Source organism: Oncorhynchus masou, chromosome 15, assembly GCF_036934945.1.
Source record: "Oncorhynchus masou masou isolate Uvic2021 chromosome 15, UVic_Omas_1.1, whole genome shotgun sequence".
NCBI classification, from domain to species: domain Eukaryota; kingdom Metazoa; phylum Chordata; class Actinopteri; order Salmoniformes; family Salmonidae; genus Oncorhynchus; species Oncorhynchus masou.
The window spans coordinates 4,190,019-4,209,948 of record NC_088226.1 but is presented as its reverse complement, the minus strand read 5'-3'; the positions used below and the strand labels follow the sequence as shown (position 1 = coordinate 4,209,948).

At 40.9% G+C, this 19,930-nt stretch overlaps 1 pseudogene; it reads right to left on the bottom strand.

Annotated features, from left to right (window-relative positions):
• Window positions 1–12,765: 12,765 nt before the first annotated feature.
• On the bottom strand, window positions 12,766–17,177 carry LOC135555219 (serine/threonine-protein kinase SBK1-like; annotated as a pseudogene).
• Window positions 17,178–19,930: the final 2,753 nt, after the last annotated feature.

Genomic DNA, 19,930 nt, shown 5'->3' with positions numbered 1-19,930 from the left:
GTATGGGAAATATGTCAGGTCTCCTGTGGATATCTCAAGTGATGATAGTGATGTCATTGAAGTTCCCATCACCAATGAAAAGAAAAAGATTCACAGTTTACCTGTTGATGTTCAAAATGAGAAAAGTCTGACAGGTGAAGCTAGTAATGTTGTAAAAAAATCCTTTCTCCACATCCTAGAACAATACAGCCTGGGGTCAGCTCTCAGAAACTCATCAACAATGTCACTCGCCATCATTCAAAATTACATACCAAAAACTCAAGTAGAATATTACCCAAGGAACATTCTGGCGACACAATGGACTCAAAAGAGAAGTCATCTAGTTCAGAGGATGAGTCTTGGTTACAGCCAACTGTCTACCTGTACAGGTGTGTCGTAGAATCTGATGACTCTGATGTGGACCGTCGGACAGTTCGACAGGACCCCTCTGAGAGCCTACGTTCCTTTAGAAGGCCACAGAGAGGATCATCACCTGCTACAGAGTCAAGGACCAAGGCAACACATGTGGAAGACAACCAACAGGAGTGGACAAAGCCCTCTTCACCCTGGAGCAAAAGGTCAGGAACCAAGCAGAAAACCCACCAGAGAAGCCCAGCAAAGCAGGCCTCAAGTAGTAGAAAAGCAGCAGCAAGTAAATCAAAACGGAGGAGGGAGAAACACAAACAAGCCGGCTCATCCTCCATGTTTCCCATGAAGAGGCAGAAATCAAGCTGAAATATGCAAACTACAAACAGGACAAAAGGGCCAGCAAATCAGAGGACTTTTGCCCTTTTGTGCACATGGAGCAGAGGGAGTTCTCTGCTTGTACAGTGATCAACGATCAGCAGGAGGAGAAGGATGTGAGGCGGAACAAAGGACAGCAACAACAACCAACTGGGTCTTTGTCTGGTGTCGTTCCTAAGACATCTTGTTATCGCCTGGGTCGCCTCAGCTCAAAGAGTAAGTGTCAGCCCCTAATGGTGTGCTGCCTGTGTGGTGGGTCTGCTAATGCTGTGGGCCTAGGGGACCTACATGGACCTTACTATCCAACTGAACCTGCTTTGGAGGAACAAGGCAAACAGCAGGCCCAGAGGGAAGAATACAAGGACAGTGAACTGTCTGTAGATTGTAAGATAGGCCTATGTGGTCAGGTAGGGGAGAATGGGTTACATGAACTGAGCAATGTGCCTAGAGTAGAGGCTGTAGTTGATGACTGCTGCATCACAGTCAGTGATAGTGAAAGCTCCATATTGCCTTCGGCCAAAAAGCTCAGAACAAATGGCTGCGTGATGGACGGCCACAGTCTGCCTGTGGTGCCCTACAACACCAATGAATGCTGGATCCACGAGGACTGTGGCATATGGTCCACAGGTGTTTTCTTGGTTAAAGGAAAGCTCTACGGCTTGGAGGAGGCTGTTCGGTTCGCCCAAGAAACAGTGAGTCAAATTCAACGATACCTCTTTGTTTGAGATAATGTGCATTTGTGCTTGCATATCTCGAGTATGCAATTGCTGTGTAGATGCATTGGTGTCTTCCTAACATAATGCATTGGTGTCTTCCTAACAAATGTAGGTGAATAAGGTCAAACTGAAGCAGCTCAGATAGACAGAGGACCATTATGCTTGTGACTAGGTAACACACAGTGCCTTACTCCTTCACTGTTTCCTTGGCCTCTCAAATACAGCTTTATGCAAACATGCTTTTTTACATGTCCTTTCTTTTCCAGGTGTGTTCAACATGCCACGCAGCAGGTGCAACAATGGGCTGCTTCCAGAAAGGGTGCCCCAATAAGTACCACTATTGCTGTGCAGCTCAGTCAGGTGGGAAGCTGTCTTGCACTGCCTATGTACAATTATGTCAATGAAGAAACATTGTGTTGACTAAATGTTTTATTTTCTATCTATCTTTGCAGGCTGTGTGCTTAACGAGGAAAACTTCTCCATGAGATGTCCAAAGCACAAGGTAGATGTAACAATTGTCATTCCAGCAGTACCTGGTAAAATAACAAAACACAGAATGTTTAAGGAAATATATGTACATTTGTGAATAGCTATCTTACTAACATTTACAAATGTAGGTGTACTGATTAATAAATGGTGAGCAAACAGTTTGTAAATGCCTTATAAATGGTTTATTATGGACCCTTAAAATATAGGGTTGCCTAAAGATCATTACTTTTTGATCTGAGATCTAGGCTACTAGCGCAGTGTTTCTGAAATATTGCACTTTTGTCCTTTCCAGAATAAATCATTCAGAGGTGTGAACATGCCAGACAACAGATGACAGGAGAGAAGGAATTGGACACCATGGAAGGTATGTGATTTTCTATGCCCTTGACATGTTGCATTCATCATGTGAGACCAGACGGTTTAAAATGTACTAACTATAGATGTGTGTCCTTTGGAAGAGCTCCGGGTTTATTTGTTAACAGGACGGTATTTAGTCATTGATGCTCATCAGTCAGACTGTGAGAGATCTGTGATTGTGCATCGTGTTAGAGACTGTTTAGTGTTTGGAACAGCTAGGCTTCCCTAAGACTGTGTTGATTTGATTGTTTTCTCCACAAATAAGTTGAGCATCTTTACCCACAGTATGTTTAAAACAGGACTTAGGGTAAGATTTGACTATTGTTCAAAGTGACATCAAACTCAAACAAGTTAGTGCTAATGATCCTCTGGAGCACGTTGTTCCCAAACTGTGTCAGGACCCACTTGTGGGTTGTGGCAGAGGTCCAGGTGGGTCGTGGATTACATTTTTTGCATTTTTACCAAAAAACATGTAAAAAAATTGATGATTACATTTTTGGGATAGAAAAATGCTTTGTGTGAATTTAAATTATTAAAACCAAATAGAAAATATGTAGAAAATATAATGGACCTACATATTTGTAAATAATCAGCCTATAATCTTTGAGCTAGACAACCAGGCCCCATTGATTTTGTTATAATGTTTGAGCATAGGAATACAGCACTAATCTGTCAAAATGTGTAGAATTGCAGGAAATGTGCTTAAGATTTGCCACATTTTCTCCCAGCTCCATTGCAACATGTATACAATTGCAGAACAACATTTTCTTTATAAAGCAACATTTTATTTAAACTTCACAGCAAAATGTGTAGAATTGCTGGAAATTAGCTTCAAAACGTAAAATGTTTCTCTCCACTGCCAGATTAGATTGTTTTACTTATTATTTTTATACTGTTATACTTTTTTACTTGTCTGTGTATGTTTTTCACAGCTCAAACACTTAAGGTGGATCGTAAAGCTAAAATGTTTGGGAACATTAACATTTACATTTTAGTCATTTAGCAGGCGCTCTTATCCAGAGTGACTAACAGGAGCAAATAGGGTTAAGTGCCTTGCTCAAGGGGAAAACATTGAAAGATTTTTCACCTAGTTGGCTCTGGGATTCAAACCTGCCACCCCCTGCTCTAGTGGATTCCAAATTCAATTTGGATTATTAGTTGATTAAGGAACACACACACAATCTACAGTGTCAGTTTGACAGGGATTATGCACAGAAATGTCCGAATAGCCATGATAATTACTTTGAAGTTGAAAGAGGTTTGAATTCCATTTAAGAATCCTAACAGGAAGGTTTAGAGGTACAGCCTGCTGTTGATGAGTGCAGGCAGACCTTCCCTCAGTGAGATGATCTGTGTGGAACATGAGAACCTACCTAGTGATTGGGACCCTGGCAGGACAAGGTGTGAAAAAGCAATAGCACTAATTTGCAAACTGTGCTAAAAGAATATCCTCAATCTGCTGCAAGGGCTTCTGGGTTAACATTCATAGCCTACCATGTTGAAACGGATTTGATTTTCTCTGCAGTTGTAAAAATATATATTTTTTATCTCGGGCTTCGCAAGAGATAAATGAGTGAATGTGGTGCAGAAAGTATGTACTTTCACACCCATGTCTATTTCAGTGTGTGACCCGAGCTACTATATAGCTGTACTGTAAACTTGAGCAACTGATTATTTTTGTCCAATTCTATAACAGTATCACTGTTCCCTTGTGTTTCCCTGACAGCTAAACCCCATTGGCAGCAGCCATCGGATAGATACTCTCCTTCACCCCAGAGAAGAGGCTGTGGAAGAACTGCAACATTCTATTCATGTTTTCTTTTATCTCTTGAATGTTTACATTGAGTCCATGTTACTTTAGTATTATTAATGGTTATGAATTGATTGTACCAGTGAAGCCAAATGCTCTTATTGTGTGTCTGCCTGCAGATGGCCGTAGTCTTTTTGGCCCGTCTCCACTGTGGAAGCTTGAGAGTTATGTTGCCAGGTTTGTTGTGCTGTTTGCTTTGTTGAAAGACCATTATTATTTTTTTTGTTTAAGTTTTATATCTATGTTTGGTCTTTTTACCTTTTAATACTGAATTGACAATTGACATGTTTTTGTGTTCACAATGTGTGACAGACTTGCTATTGTTTCCTTATTTGATAGGAACCTTTATTTAATAGGAACCTTGAGAGGACAATAGTTGAGTTCAGTATTCATCCTAATTAACAGTGATTGAAAGGCCAACCAGTCACTCCCCTGATAATATGACTTGTTTTGCAAGATTGCTACTTTGAAATTCAGATTTCTCTACGTTACCATAAGGATTTTTGCATCTCAAGATTATCCTGGTGGTATGCTTTGGTAATCATTCGGAACTAAAGGGCAACAGAGGAAGTGATGGATCTCCAGAAAGGCTTCTATGGCTGCTCTTACACAGGCAGCCCAATTCTGATATTTTTCCCACTAATTGGTCTTTTGACCAATCACTTCAGATCTTTTCGCATCAGATCTAGTTCAGATCTGATTGGTCAAAAGACCATTTTAGTTCAAATAAATATCAGAATTGGGCTGCATGTCTAAATTCAGTCATAAAGGCATATTTATTTTCTATTTATGATTTAATCATGTGCATATTTATTTATGTAATGTTCAGCTGACATGGTGGTAGTGCTGCTCATTGAGGAAAAGGTACAATGTCTGTTTTGCACAAAGTTTGCAAAGGTTGGTACATTCAACCCACTGGGCACACACTGGTTGAATCAACGTTGTTTCCACGTCATTTCAATAAAATTACGTTGAACCACTGTGGAATAGACGTTGCATTGACGTCTGTGCCCAGTGTGAAGTGATTTTGAATTTGACCTGATATCATTGGCTCCAGAGATGATCATTTTATACTGGGTTCTGTTAATGCAGTCCATTAAGGAAATGTATGGGTGTTCCAGTCTTACATATGTGTGAGGAAGAGATGGCTAACACATGGAATTAATTGTCTGTTACAGCTTGCAACTGTTGCCCTTTTGTCACCTGTTTGAATAAAAGCTGACATTCCTGTGTACGTCACCTGTTTTAAGATGTGATCATTTTTATCATAATTCATCTCTTTTATTAGAGGTATCCATGATTCAGTGGGACAGGTTAGGTTAAGATATTCTGTATAAAAATGCTCGAACATATGTTGAACTTTTGTTGCATTCAACAAAGGGAAGTCTGGATGTATCCGTGCTGTTTATGTTCTCTTTATGTAAGTACAGTAATTGTCGATAACTGCCCTATTCTAGACTGCTACTGTCATGTTGAACCATTCACCCTCTCCTTGTATGAATAATTCTTCCTCAAACTGTTCAGATGCATTCTGTGACCTTTTCTTCTATTCCTCTACCTCTGTTATCAGGAATAATCTGCTCTCAATGTTTTACTGCGCGTCTGCCTCACTTTTAACTGGGTGTCATCCTGACCTGGTGGGTGGTGCACACAGAGCATATCTCACCTTGTTGAACTCAGAATATAACCGTGTTCCCACCTGCTAAAATAGATGGGCATCCCATTCCTGTGTGAGAGAACTGTGGCTTTGTCTCCAGGAAGAGGGTTTAACTGAGCAAACCTCTGCATTTTAAGCAGCCAATTTCACAGAGAGTATTCAAACAGCTGTTGTGTTTCCTCCCCATGGAAGATGAGACTATATTTAGCTGCCTTTCATTACAAGGGTTAACACATGGACAGCCATTTGGAATGGCAGCTCCATATGCTAACAGTTTGATATCTTAGCATACAGATGTAGGATCTTAATTTTAGCACTTTTGTTGCTGAGAATGCTCCTGCACTGCAGGAAGTACCGATGAACTTTGTGATTTACATAAATTCACTGAAAGCCCACGCTAACACATAGGGCCTTCAGAAAGTATTCAGACCTTTTTACACATTTTGTTACAGCCTTATTCTAAATGGATTTGAAAAAAATCCTCAGCAATCTACACACAATACCCCATAGCGACAAAGCAAAAACGTTTTTTTTTAGAAATGTTTGCAAATGTATAAAAATAAAAAATACTGAAATACCTTATTTACATAATTATTCAGACCCTTTGCTATAAGACATTTGGCTCAGGTGCATCCTGTTTCCATTGATCATCATTGAGATGTTTCTACAACTTGATTGGAGTCCACCTGTGGTAAATTCAATTGATTGGACATGATTTGGAAAGGTACACACCTGTCTCAATAAGGTCCCACAGTTGACAGTGCATGTCAGAGCAAAAACCAAGCCATGAGGTTGAAGGAATTGTCCATAGAGGTCCTAGACAGGATTGTGTCGAGGCACAGATCTGGGGAATGGTACCAAAACATTTCTTCAGCATTGAAGTTCCCCAAGAACAGAGTGGCCTCCATCATTCTTAAATGGAAGAAGTTTGGAACCACCAAGACTCGTCCTAGAGCTTGAGCAATGGGAGGAGAAGGGCCTTGGTCAGGGTTGTGACCAAGAACCCGATGGTCACTGTGACAGAGCTCTAGAGTTCCTCTGTGGAGATGGGAGAACCTTGCAGAAGGACAACCATTTCTGTAGCACTCTACCAATGGAAGCCACCAAATGGAAGCCACTCTTCAGTAAAAGGCACATGACAGCCTGCTTGGAGTTTGCCAGAAGTCACCTAAAGTCTCTCAGACCATGAGAAACAAGATTCTCTGGTCTGATGAAACCAAGATTGAACTCTTTGGCCTGAATGCCAAGTGTCACATCTGGAGGAAACCTGGCATCATCCCTACAGTGAAGCATGGTGGTGGCAGCATAACGGTGTGGGGATGTTTTTCAGCGGCAGGGATTGGGAGACTCGTCAGGATTGAGGGAAAGATGAACGGAGCAAAGCATAGAGAGATCCTTGAGATCCTTGATGAAAGCCTGCTCCAGAGCGCTTAGGACCTCTGGGGTGAAGGTTCCCCTTTACAACAGGACAATGACCCTAAGTACACAGCCAAGACAATGCAGGGGTGGCTTCGGGGACAATTCTCTGAATGTCAGAGCCCGGACTTGAACCCAATCGAACATCTCTGGAGAGACCTGAAAATAGCTGTGCAGTAAAGCTCCCCATCCAACCTGACAGAGCTTGAGATGATCTGCAGAGAAAAAAGGGAGAAACTCCCCAAATATGGGTGTTACAAGCTTGTAACATCATACCCAAGAAGACTCAATGCTGTAATCGCTGGCAAAGGTTCTTCAACAAAGTACTGAGTAAAGGGGCTGAATACTTATGTAAATTTGATATTTCAGTATTTTTACTTTTAATACTTTTGCAAAAATGTCAATACAATTTTTTTGCTTCGTCATTATTAGCTATTGTGTGTAGATTGTTGAGGGGAAAAAAACAATTTTATACATTTTAGAATAAAGCTGTAACGCAACAAAATGTGAAAAAAGTCAAGAGGTCTGAATACTTTTCTGAAGGTATTAACGGATATTAACAGCAGCACTTTTCATGTAGCATACTTTTGGCTAGATTATTTTCTTGTGACAATATAGATCAAATTAAGATCCTACACCTTTAGGCGACTGATGATGCTGGATGTCTGTCTGAAGATGACAGATGCTTAAGAGTTTGGTGGAAAATACAAAACATGTATTATGCCTCATTGGACAATTATGAAACACTTGCACCATCCAACATAATGTGGGTTGTATTTCAGTCATTATGACAGTGGAAATAATGCTTCTTGCATAAATACCATGACATTTCACATTTTTCCTACAGTATCCTGTAAGTATTTCCCCAACCCCTGTCCTCTATCACCAATGTGTGGAATACAACAAGTTGACACATCAGTTAATGCTGTGACTGGGTATAAGAGATATTAATATAACGTAGGCGTAGGTTGTAAACCCAGTAGAACTCATCAGATAGTGCTGTAACTAGAGCAGTTCCACTATAAATGCATTTTCAAATGTTAACTGGGTATAAGAAAAATGTATTTAATGTAGGTGTAAGTTGTAAACACAGCAAAATGCCAGCCTCATAATTGCTAACCTTGTTTGACTTTGGGCCATTTCAGTGAATGTGACCTATGAGAGCTATCGTTTAACTCTGTATCAAGTGTTTTGTTAGGACAAGCATTTTAGCTGTATCTAAGATAAATAATCGCTTGTTTATCTTAGAGATTAAGTTAAGAGTGACAGGGAGAGCTGTCATGCTAAATTGTCTCATTGTAATGTTTATGCCTAAGGCCCACACTTCTCTCACTCTTTCACTCTCTTTCTCCATCTCTCTCCCTCTCTTCCTCTCTCTTCTCTCTCCCGCTCTCTCTGTCTCGTTCTCACCTCCTCTTCCTCTCTCCGTGCAAGCAGCAGCCTTAGCTCTGGGCGCAGTGTTATCTCAGCTCCCAGGACTCTGACAGGCTCATTCGATCACAATCCCTCCCACTATCTCAGCAGCTCAGCACAGCAGCACAATGCCATTGCAGGTCACTCAGAATCTCATCACCCAGAGCCACAAAATAAAGGATGCACAACAGGGCCTTGCACAGTCCATTTGGGGTCAGTGAAAAAAATGGTCTCTCCCCCCAAAAATATCCCGCATCAATTATTACAAGAACAGAGGAAAGCAGCACAATCTGATGAGTAAAGTATTTTGCTAAACTATTTTCAACTGGAATAAATGCTGCATTTATTAACAATGGCCAACACAATTCAAGTCATCATAGAAGATAAGAAATACTGTAGCCTGTCATTACTAGGCTATATCCAACCCAACTCCATTTGAAATACTGTAGCCTATCATTACTAGGCTATATCCAACCCAACTCCATTTGTTGTCACTATCATGTGTTCCAGTGGTTTTCAAACTTTTTGACCCATGACCCAGATTAAGGACTGGTACAAAACCTGTGACCCCAATGTAAACACATGTGTACTACACACGAGCATGCCCGCACAGTCGCTGTACAAATGTAGCCTGTCATTACAGCCATAAACAGTGATGCATTTTCAAAACGCAATATAGACTACAGAACTGCGTTTTATACCTGCATTTATAGCTGAAATTCATTCATGTTAGCAGACAATATCAATTTGGGGTATACCATGTCACTTCTCTGGAGTCCAGAGCAATCATACGGCCTGCTTGTAGCATACTATAAATGGAGGTTGCAGGATCTGATGCAAAGCATGCTGTTTCTGCACCGCGCCATCATTTTGGAGTGCATCCTTCCTGCAGTGTTCGTTAGCAGCAGGGTACCCCTGTTCTTCCTCACAAATATCGTAATAAATTCGCACAGCGCCATCATTTTTGAGTACATCCTGCCTGCGGAGTGCTCATTGGCAGCAGGGTTGCCCTGTTCTTCCTCACAAATATTGTAATACGTTGTCCAAAATATGTTACATCTTCATCCCATAATATTGAAGGCATGTTGCAGCTGCTTATCTTTAGACAGTAACCACCCAAACTTGGTCAGAAATATGAAAATTATAAATCAAATCGTCAGGTAGCCTGTTGTTCTGGCAAACTGTATTTTATATGGATGATAAACGTAAACCTACTATGTTGTGCCTGGCAAAATGAGAAAAAAAAATCTGGTCTCTTATCTGGATATGCGCGACCCGATACCGTTGATTGGTCGTTGGTCAACAATCAAGAAGAGCAACTGTTTGATTCTGAAGCATATATGAGAATTTAAGGGTGGCAATGGATTCACAACGACAAAGAAAACAAAAATATTTGTTTCCAGGGAGGTGGGGGGGGGGGGGTGTCCACCCCTGCCTATGCCCTATGACTAATGCACAAAACGTGAAATCACAAAATAACATCATTATAACTCTTATCTCTGCCAAAACATCTGCCCTCACAAATTCTCCGTTACATAATCAGATGTCACACATTTGAACCACACATGCATCACCAGCCAGCCAGCAACAATCCAGGCTGTATAGATCAAACACCATCTTTGCAAATCATGTAAGTGCCCCCACAGCACGCAATCGAGAATCAATATTTCACCACACTATTACGCATTGGCTTGTGTTGTTGAAGCCCAAAAATAACCTGGAGAATTACGGAGTGCATCAGGTTGACGTATTGGACACAGTGTGATAAATGTTGGACCATGAGGGATGGCTTCGTCTCTCCCCTGGGTTCAATGACCTAGTATCCTCAGTGAAAGAAGTTGTGGAATCGCCTTCACATTAATATTTTATTGTCGTGTGACCATGACTCTATCTAGTCTTTGAAAAATAGTTATTCATGGAGAATTTCCTAATAGAGATTATTTATTATAATTTATGTCTGATTATTTTATAATTTGTGTCAGATAATTTTTTATAATCTGAGTCATATTTTTTTTTTATAGTTTGAGTCAGATTATATTTTATAGTTTGAGTCAGATTATATTTTATTGTTTGAGTCATATTATTTTTTATAATTTGAGTCCATTTCACACCAGTTATTTTTTGCCAAACATATTTTTCTGTGTGATATGTCTTAATTTCTTGTTCTCACTCTTTATTTATTTTTGTTAATTTTTGGATTATGTGTCTATTGGTATTGGCAGATATTGCTGCACTGTTGGAGCTAGAATCATAAGTATTTTTGCTGCATCTGTAATATCATCTGCAAAACTGTAATTTGATTTTTGATTTGATTTGATTTGAGATGTCTATATGTAGAGGACTTGCTCCAACAATATACTCTTGAGGATGTGAAAAGCCTCCTGCATGTTAACCCCTGAAGGGTTTCCAACCTCCAGATGAAATGTACAGTTCCACTAGACCTGTAAGCTATTCCGCTCTCTACTTGGCAATGAGTTCACACACTCTTACACACTTGCTCAAGGCTCTTATAAAGACTCTTCCACACAGGATAAACAGGCACACTGTGGCCAGTTTAATATCCCTCACAGTGTGCCAGTATCACACTCTTTTCACACTCTTTTCAACTTCATCTAAAGATGTCAAATCTTAATTTGAGCCAGTTTGCTACAGCAGGAAAACAATCCTGCAGCAACAGGAAATGGGAATTATAATGTGGATTATAACTAATGGATATTTTTGTCGGTATTAATACACAAAATCAAGTCTGAAATTTCAAAATGGAAATTACAAACTTCAGAAGCCTTTTCAAACCTTGAATACACTACAAGTTTTCCTGCAGCAGGGTGATTGAATTAAGATCCTACATCTGTACAGGTCATCTCTGTGGTCTTACACTCTGTGTGCATGATTAGCTAAGGAGACTGAACATGATTGTATTTTTTTCATTAAAAGTAACATTCAGATAGTATTTAAGGATGTATCAAACCGTTATCCTCCCAGCCGCTCTCCCCCTGCTAGCCACAGCTACAGTAGAGACAGTAAACATGACAGTGGAGTGGAGAGGCAGTGATGTGTGCAGTGCAGTGCTCTATAGTAATTGCTATGCTGAACATGCAGTCCTGATGATTTCCACTCCAGCAGCAGCAGCACTGCCTTGGCCAAGGTGAGCTGCTGTGATGCATCCAAGCAGATCCACAGGCCTACCCTGGTACTGGTTGTCTTAAGCACTGATGCTCAACCTATTCACTCACCCCTTCTCATTATCTCCACACGCTTCATCATTGTGATACACAATGTAGGCCCCAGAAAGAATATCAAATATTTTTCAGGCCTCCCGAGTGGTGCAGCGGTCTAAGGCACTGCATCCCAGTGCTAGAGGTGTCACAACAAACCCAGGTTTGATCCAGGGCTGTAAAACAACCGGGCGTGATCGGGAGTTTGGCTGGGGGGGCTTTACTTGGCTCATCACGCTCTAGTGACTCCTTGTGGCGGGCTGGGTGCCTGCAGGCTGACCTCGGTTGTCAGGTGAACAGTGTTTCCTCAGGCACATTGGTGCAGCTGACTTCTGGGTTAAGTGGGCAGGTGTTAAGAAGCACAGTTTGGTGGGTCATATTTCGGAGGACGCATTACTCGATCTTCGCCTCCCGAGCCCGTTGGGGAGTTGCAACGATGAGACAAGATAGAAATTGTGGAGAAAAAAAAATCAAATATATATATATATATATATACTGTATTTCAAATAAGCTAACAACATTTTGTGGCCAGTAGTCTCCAAACTACACATTATTAGACTACATAAGCCTTTTGCAAGTAGTTATTGGTTAGTAGTGAGGGTTTAACGTGGTTTAACTAGAAATCCTGGGTCACATTTGCCAACATCCCATCTGGGATTGTATAATACAGACCAGCCCTGTTTTGGATTAAATCACTTCACTGTACATCACAACTGAGCAGAAACAATGCATCAGTGGTTTCAGAATTGAGTGGGGCGTCATTGAGTGGGCTCTCTAAAATACCTTTTAAATAAACACCAGAACCATGATTCATCCAGATGAATTATACTTTCAACACAACACAGAGTGGTCATTTCCACCGTGATCTAGTCTAGTAGCACATCTCCTTTCTGTCGCCACCAGCCAGCCATGCTGCAGCCTCTCAGGCATCGCACACTTCAAAGCCACACAACAGATTCAAGCTTCATTTCAGATTGCTTTATTTCATTTTGAATGAAAGGAGAGGAAAGTTTAGGGAAGACAGCGTTCTATTGGATGGACTGAATAAGAGATGAGTTCTGGCAGCACATTATCTACAGACAAACTCCACAACAAAATTACACGCCACAGAAAGACAAGGAAATCCCATAACGTTACTAATAACAAAACACGTAAATAACAGATTTATGAAACATCTACTCATGGGAATATATCAGCAGCTGAGAGGCAACAGAACTGGACGGCTGCTTTCAAAATGCATTGATGTTTATTTAAAGACAAAAAAGTACTGAATTTATTTTTCTCCTGATCAGTCGAGTGTGTTTCTGAGGGGGTGGTGGGTGTGGCAGAGGGGGAAATAGGGCCCAGTGTGTTTGCCTCTGTTTACATACAATAAGTATTTTCTCCAGTAGCAGAAAAATAAATACTGCAACTTTTCACTCTAGAGATTCATTTCAACAGCGTTCCTGCAGAGCAATATTGATTCATGCAAACATTTCTGAAAAACACAACACGCAGAGAGAGTCGAGTCTATTCTAGAATGAACTGTTGTGCATTTCTCCCAAATGCCTCATGTATTTCAGATTTTCCAAGGTGGACATTATATCCAGTACCCCATCCTGTTTTCCAGCTTTTGAAATGTTTCCCTTTTAAAGGTAAGTCACACAAAATAAAACAAATAATTCAAGTCACATCCCAAACGTACTTGTAGACATGTAGGTAGTATCCCCGTAGTCCTACTACATCGTCTGTGGTCTTGTGATGGAAGTCTATACAAATACAGCACATCAAACACAATGGAACAATTATTTTTTGCTATTTCAGCCCTAGATTTTGTTTTGAGAACAATATCAAATTATGCAAATTTGTGCCACAGCAAAATTTCACTATACAACCATTTTTTTGCACATATTTTCCACTTGAACAATTACTGTACGAGCTGATTTCACACGTGTTCTTTATTAACCATGCAATTAACAAAATGCTCATCCATTCATCCTTTGATGCTTTCATCCGACATCTGCATGTACACATTTGCCAAACTAATGTATAAAATAAGAGACCAGTCAAGGAAATTCATTTTTAGGATTCTGCCTTTTTACCTACAGTTAAAAGCTGAAAGATAAGAAATGAGTTATGGTACGACATGCCCACAGAACATTTAGTTTCGGCTGGAGGTTTTAAATGATCCCCAAAAGAGGATGTATATGGTGTGTATATGGTATAATACATTATAAAGAATATACCTGAGAAAACTCTAAATGAAACCACTTTATGCTTTACATAAAACATGGACATTTCGTCCTCATGTCACCATGACACAACAGTCAATTAATTAAAGTAAAACCATAGTAGCGTTAAGCTTCTAATAGTTATGTATACTGCAGGCTATCACGTAAAGTCAGCATCTGTGTTCTTATCCATTACTGCATTACTGTCATGGTGTACCAGGCCTAGCAGGCATAGCACGCAGACAAGAGGAGGTGAACTCAACACTCTGACTGACAGAATCATGCACTATAGCTACTGCTAAAGAGGTAATGGCCAACATCAACATGATCCATTCACATGAGAGGAAAAGCAGTTCCATGGGATTATATGACATTGCTATGGGGGAAGGTCAAATGCAGTTTCCCTTTTCAAAATGGCTGCTTAAATTGCACTAGCAGTAAAACACTGGCAAACGTAAAGTATCAAAAAAGTCAAATCTCTAATGCTACTTTATAAAATAAATAGAAAAAATATATGTTCAGAAATCAAGGACTCAAATAAATAATATTAACAAAAACTACATTACATAAAGCTCTTATACCCACAGAACATAAAGGTATACAATACAAACACACCATAGTACCATTGGTTCACATTGCACTATGGTAAAAGTCACAATGACAGCCAACTTTTACACTCTCCAATTATCTTTTACTGATGCAACTACAGCAGATTTAAAATGGTTTAATTTATTCCATTATTCCATGAGCCATTTATCAGAGAAGTCATTTTTGCAGAGAAGTTGCTTTGAACATATTGCTTTACGATAGGATCTGGTGAGCTCTAATACAACTTACTAGGACATTATGTTGCTATTCTGTAAAAGCTTGTTTTGTCCTTCACATGTCTGTTGTCTCTGTCTGATATTGTTGTACATTTTAGTCTGAATATAGCGACAGTACAATACATCAATAAATGCTTGCAGACGCCCACACATCTGTTCAGTAATCAGTACTGGTTGTGATTGTCTTTTGTCATTCCCTCAGAGTTAATCGTCAATAGGAATGTCTGTCAGAATCTATAGTGAAACAACCACCTCCTTCAAGCACCAACCATCATTTTCCTCATCTTCCTTTCTCCCCAACCTGGTCTCAGAGAATTTCATATTATTCTGTACATAAATCAGTGACACTCCATTTAGATGATATGCTACGTTTCGTTTCGTATGGTATGTATAATTTGTGGATGTCCATTACCCATTTTGTATGATATATAACAAATTACATTTCGTATTATATGTTACAAATTTTCTAAACATACAATATGTTATGAATTTGCAAAACGTACTATATGTTACGAATTTTATCTAGGTGTCTAACTTTAGCTAGCTGGTTAATGTTAGCTAGGTTGGGGGTTAGGGGTCAGGGGAAGGGTTAGCTAACATGGTAAGGAAACTCAAACTAGGAAGTAGTTGAAAAGTTGCTAGAGTTGTCCGTGATGAGATTTAAATTTGCAAACCTTTGGGTTGCTAGACATTCGAGTTATACGCCCGACCAACCACCCTACTTTCGTTTTTGCCTTAAGTAACCACCTGTCTTATGTAACCATACAAAAAGTAACATATCATAATAATTTCAGTGTCGAGGATTTACATTTACTATGTTACTTCTAGTCTATGAGACCAGGCTGTTCTCCCACCTCTTCCTTTAATTAACCAGGAAGATCGTTCTCTGTTATTTGACCTTCGTACGTTAGTGTTTATACAGTGTGTATGTGTGTTCACATAGCCAATCTCTACACACAAATTTCAATGGGCGTGGCCACCAAGATGCGTCCGGCCCCTCCGTTGTCACGGGAGACACGTTCGTAGCTGCTGGTGGAGGAGGGGGAGCCGGTGGAGGAGTAGTGTCCGCCCATGGGCTCTATCAGGCTCTGCTGCTTTAGCCTGTCCACCAGTACATCCTCTTCAGATGACGACGAGCTGAGCTCCACCTGGGGCCCACTGCCCACTGACCCTCCTCCCGCAACGCTGCTGCTGCCCGGCTCATTGTCCAGCATCCAGTGGTGGTTGAAGTAGCTGAAAACCTCCTTAACGGAGCAGCGGCGCTCCTGCTCAATGGACAGGAGCCTGCGGAACATGCGCAGCCCCTCGTCTGTGAAGCGCCGCCACTGAGAGGGCACCGTGCCCGTCCGGCGCCGCTGCCAGCGCACAAACTCCTGGTAGAAGGCGTCCGACGGCAGGGCCTTCTCCCAGGGAAGTTGCCGGTGAGCATACAGAAGAGGAGGACACCGAAAGCCCACACGTCAGTGCTGTAGTCCACGCAGAAGCCCTCGTGCTGAGAGGCGTCGCACAACTCCGGTGCCGTGTGCGGGATGGTTCCGCTGACACGCTTCACTGGGGAGCCGGCACGCCGCGTCATGCCGAAGTCTGACAGCTTGACCTTACGGCACTCTTTGTCAAAGATGAGGATGTTCTCAGGCTTGATGTCCCGGTGGACTAGCTTCTTACAGTGCAGGTAGTCCAGGGCGATGGCCACCTGGTGGACACAACGCTTAGCCACCGTCTCTGGAAGGCCCACCTAAACAGAGACGAGTACACACTGAGGTCAAACAATCCACCAGCAAGTAAAAGATTTCATCCGTCCATGAGAATGTGTGTTTGGCCATAAGCCAAGGATTTTATGTAACTCTCCACTGTACATGTTGACTAGGGGTTATCAGGTATTACATTAGTTATAGAAAATAACTTTCTATAAATAGTCTTCAATGGATGACGAGTGGTTAGATAATGACTTGGATTATGTTGCTATCTGAGCTTTTTCTAAAAATAGATATACAGCACCAATATCTCACATAAATTTTACACATGAACATTTATCATGTAAAATCTGTACATTATCCTTCAGCTGGAAATAAAATTGCTTTTATGTTATTCATATTTCAGACATTATGTTGAGAGCCTTCTATTGTAACAGCAGATGAACACACCTGATCTCACCTGGGGGAATGACGTCGAAGAGGTCTCCTGCCAGGGCATACTCCTGAGCAAAGACGTAGTAGTCGTCTGTCTCAAAGGCAATGCCGAACATGTTGATGATAAAGGGGCAGGGAGACAGGTAGAGAGAGATGCTGTACTCCCTTAAGAAGCTCTTCAGTTTGGTTGTTTTCTTCCTCAAGAACTTCAGAGCCATCTTAGTGCCTGGAACATAATGTACAGTACTGGATGAGAAATGTTCTATGAGTTCTATGAGACAGTTAGCTGCACCAAATTTAGGCTTGTAAATAAATTAAACTGATATGAATTACAAAACCTGTCTGGGATTAATTCAATTTAGTGACGTTACAGGATTTCATCCAAGACCACATTTTTTTTTGCTGTGGGTGATTCATAAATATTCCAAAGCCTCTGTCAGAATAGTTTAGTCACGACACCATCCTCTTTACCTACAGAGAGGAGGAGGTGGGGATGGGGCTGCATGGGCTTTGATGCAGCGGATTTGGCAGTAAATTGAAAGTGATTACATACAAAAGTGTTGCAGTAAACACGTACTGAAATAGAGCCAGTAAGTGCAACACTAATAAAATTAGAGCCAATGATTGGGAGGGAGGCTGCTTTTCCTTTGCATGTCTGTAAATCCTTGTGATTCATATACACTCAGTATAAAAAACATTAAGAACACCTTTCCATGTCAGACTGACCAGGTGAATCCAGGTGAAAGCTATGATCCCTTATTGATGTCACTTGTTAAATCCACTTCAATCAGTGTAGATGAAGGAGAGGAGACAGGTTAAAGAAGGATTTTTAAGTCTTGAGACAATTGAGACATGGATTGTGTATGTATGCCATTCAGAGGGTGAATGGGCAAGACAAAAGATTTAAGTGCCTTTGAATGGGGTATGGAAGTAGGTGCCAGGCGCACCGGTTTGTGCACTTTGTGCGGTTTGTGTCAAGAACTGCAACGCTGCTGGGTTTTCCACCCTCAACAGTTTCCCGGCTGTATCAAGAATGGTCCACTACCCAAAGGACATCCAGCCAACTTGACACAACTGTGGGAAGCATTGGAGTCAACATGGGCCAGCATCTCTGTGGAACACTTTTGACACATTGTAGAGTCCATTCCCCAATGAAATGAGGCTGTTCTGAGGGTAAAAAGGAGGAAGGGGGCAGCTCAATATTAGGAAGGTGTTCCTAATGTTTGGTATATGCAGTGTATAACATAAAGACACAGGAAGCGTGACATGGATTCTGTCGTCTGGGAGGAATAGCGCAGAGCAAACCTGAAGGAAATGTCTCAGAACCTTCTACCGACTACAGCCTATTTCCCCAAATGACAGGAAAACAGAAATTAGCAGAGGAAATATGGGAAGGGGACAAGGTCAAGACTAGGAGATGGAAAATTGCCAGATTGAAATGCCTCAATGTCTGTCTCTCCCTGGTGCCACAGTGGCTCTGTGAGCTCAGGAGAAAAGAGAAGCTTCTCCAATAGCACCACCTCAGGTCTGGTCAGAGCATAAAGTAGTGAGCATGCAGACGTGACACCTGGCATTCAGGTCAAAGGGTTCAATCTTGGTTTCATCAGACCAGAGAATCTTGTTTCTCATGGTCAGAGTCCTTTAGGGGCCTTTTGGCAAACTCCAAGCAGGCTGAGGAGTGGCTTCTATCTAGTGGCTTCCATTGGTGGAGTGCTGCAGAAAATGTTTGTCCTTCTAGAAGGTTCTCCCATCTCTTTCAGAGTGACCATTGGGTTCTTGGTCACCTTCCTGACCAAGGCCCTTCTCTCCCGGTTGCTCAGTTTGGCCGGGTGGCCAGCTATAGGAAGTGGCTTGGTCTTTCTAAACTTCTTCCATTTAAGAATGATGGAGGCCCCTGTGTTCTTGGGGACCTTCGATGATGCAGACATATTTTGGTACAATTCCTCAGTTGTGCCTTGACACAATCCTGTCTCGGAGCCCTACAGACAATTCCTTCAACCTCATGGCTTGGTTTTTGCTCTGACATGCACTATCAACTGTGGGACCTTACATAGACAGGGTGTATGCCTTTCCAAATAATTTCCAATCAATTTACCTTACCGTAGCTGGACTCCAATCAAGTTGTAGAAACATCTCAAGGATGATCAATGGTAACAGGATGCACCTGAGCTCAATTTCAAGTCTCATTGCAAAGAGTCTTGAATACTTATGGAAATAAGGTATTTCTGTTTTGATTTTTAATACATTTGCACACAAAAATGTAACTGTTTTCTCGTTGTCATTATGGGGTATTGTGTGCATATTGATGAGGATTTGTATTTATTGAATCCATTTTAGAATAAGGCTGTAACACAACATGTATACTTTCGAATGCACTGTATATTTCTTCATAAAAGTCCTCTTCGGTGTCTAACCTCCTGCACACATCTCTACTGTACCTTGTTTTGTTAATGTCACTGTTTGTCTTTCACTTGTCTTTTTGTGTGTGAATAAATGAAACTAAAACTACACCAAATGATATGATCGTTGATATGGTAAAAACGTAATGTTGGTAAAAACGGAATGTTGAACTATTCAAATCAATAGAGAAAATTGTATCGGGAAAATATTTGCACTGCAAATACAAGATAACTAATATTGTCTCTCTATAGTCATATACAAAAGTGAACACTAAATATTAATTGAACATACTGTACATTTGAAGAGGTTTAAATGGATATAACAAATTGTGAATATTAATTCTAACTAAATCAGATTTGAAAGTGAAGAACTGTTTTGATAGCTTGCGTCAAAATGATTTGATCTCCTAATATACATTTTTGCTGAATTGTGGTAATCCCACATGATGACTGAAATGCAATGAATTATTCCAGAACTACAGCTCTACATTCAAGCTAATATCCACCTGTGTGATGGATTGAGTGAGCGTTATCAAAGCTATCATCAAACTATAAAATAAAGATTGGTCTCC